The sequence below is a fragment of the Oratosquilla oratoria genome, chromosome 7 (assembly GCF_046742065.1).
Source record: "Oratosquilla oratoria isolate Oo_2021 chromosome 7, ASM4674206v1, whole genome shotgun sequence".
Lineage (NCBI taxonomy): Eukaryota > Metazoa > Arthropoda > Malacostraca > Stomatopoda > Squillidae > Oratosquilla > Oratosquilla oratoria.
The window spans coordinates 65,016,488-65,018,987 of record NC_134783.1 but is presented as its reverse complement, the minus strand read 5'-3'; positions in this window follow the sequence as shown (position 1 = coordinate 65,018,987).

Sequence of the window (2,500 nt, the reverse complement as noted above, 5' to 3'; positions counted from 1 at the left end):
TAATTGCGGCCCCCGACGCAAATGCCCAGTAGGTAACAGTGGTGGTCTTTCTCCTGAATACAGACTCGGCACTCTTCGCAGTGCCGGTCGCGGGGACCCTCCTGGTAGCGGCAGACAGGGCAGAACTCTCCCACGGGCTCGAGCTCCTCTTCTGCTCTCTCTGGGTCGTATCTCCAGGGATCTCGGCCGGGGTTCCTCGCGATGCAGAAGCCGAGAAATCCGCTGGAGAGAACCAGGAGCTGAGCCAACAGAATCACGATTCCGGGAGAGGTCTCCATTCAGAAGTGGCCTTGTCCAACGATGAAGAGTCCGAACGTTGCTCCGAAGGCTGCTAAAAGGGCGATCCTGATGCGATGGTGGGACTTGCAGATCATCTTGCTGTACTCTGAAGACAATTTCTGGAAGACAACCGTGGCCGAAAGCATCGACGGAAAACCGAAAGGTTGTTGGGCCGAGATGGCGAACTGAATAAGGCGCGACTAGGCCCCGTCCCACACCCATATACTTTTATCTTTCAACCGCACTTAAAAGTACTGCATTTAAGTATACATTACCCATTCTGTACATGCACACACGTGTGTGTATATATATATATAATTTGTTTAGCTAAACGAAGACAGCATTTAAAGCTGATGTAGTGTATGAATTTCGATGTATTATAGTAGGCTAGGCCTATAGGCTTTACCTCTCCACGGCGTCTATGCTTCGATCCGTCATTGCAATGTGGCGGCCCGGCCTAGTGTTTTGTTGTTGGTAGAAAACTGTATGTATATGTATATGTATATGTATATGTGTGTGTATATATATATATATATGTATGTGTGTGTATATGTGTGTATATGTATGTATATACACATATATGTGCATGCGTATGTATTTATCTTGAGGCTATCAACCAATAAGGGGGTCAGAATCTACTGCGGTGGTGCGAGTTAGACCATAATCGCTCACGACGTCTCTTTCCAATTTCTGCGCAGAATTCTCAGGCGATAATATTTCGAAGTTCAAGTTGGGATGAGTTTGCATGTTTCGTCCACATATTTTGACAATAAATAAACAGATAAAAATGAAATAAATTATAATAAGCAAATAATAGGATAAATGATAATAATAAAATAATCGTTACAGCATCTTGGATAAATACCTAAGATGCTGTAATGATTATAATTTATCTTGTATTTGTTTTTGTTTTGTTATCATTTGTCTGTCTGGTTTTCAGTTATTATTAGTTATATGTCAATTTATTATCTACTATTTACCTGTTTGTTTGTTATTTAACTATACTTATGCATTTATGTATTTTATTTGTTATTTACATTATTATAGTTTTTATTTATTATCTTATTATAAATATGATTTTTTTTCGCATCCGACCTAGATATGGATCAAAAGGTCTCCTGTCGGCATGCTCCGCCTTTGTAATCCTTTGTAATCCTTTGTAAGAAAATATGGACAGCTCTATATAATTGAAACAAATGAAGCATTAAATCTGAGGTCAAATGCTAATCAAAATTCTAATTGCTTATATTCAGTTTTCGAAAAAAAAAAATCTCAAGCAATGGTCGATAATCTTTATGTAGGGGCATATAAAAGCATGAGAACTGTCGAACTTGAAGAGCAACAGAGAGCTACATTACAAAATATCCCTCCCAGAAAAATAACCATGCAATTTATTGCCGGCCCTGATGCGAGGAGATATAGTAATCCAACAAATGATGAAATTGTAGCAATATTTGTCGGTGATGATGGAGCACCTCCTGTCCAGCGTGACATTATAGTGTACCCTGAAGGACAACAGAGGGAGAGGATATCCTACCTCTCTTGCCATCTTGATGCAGTGATTTACCCTCTTCTCTTTCGTGTAATTTACACGGGTTCCGATAATAATAATAATGATAATGATAATGATAATGATAATGATAATGATAATGATAATGATAATAATAATAATAATAATAGATAATAATAATAATAGATAATAATAATAATAGATAATAATAATAATAATAATAATAATAGATGATGATGATGATGATGATGATAAATAATAATAATAATAATAATAATAATAATAATAATAATAATAATAATAATAATAATAATAATAATAATAATAATAATAATAATAATAATAATAATAATAATAATAATAATAGATAACAATACTGATAACAATAATGATGATAATGATAATATTAATAATGATACTAATAATGATAGTAATAATGATAATAATAACGACAATAGTGATTATGATAACAATGATTATAATAATAATGATAATGATAACGATTATAATAATAATAATGATAACAATAACGATTATAATAATAATGGTAATAACAATAACGATCATAACAACGATTATAATAATGATAATAATAATGATAATAATGATAATGATAATAAAAATGATAATGATAATTATAATAATGATGATAATGATAATAATGATAATAATAATGATAATAATGATGATAATAACAATAACCATTATAAT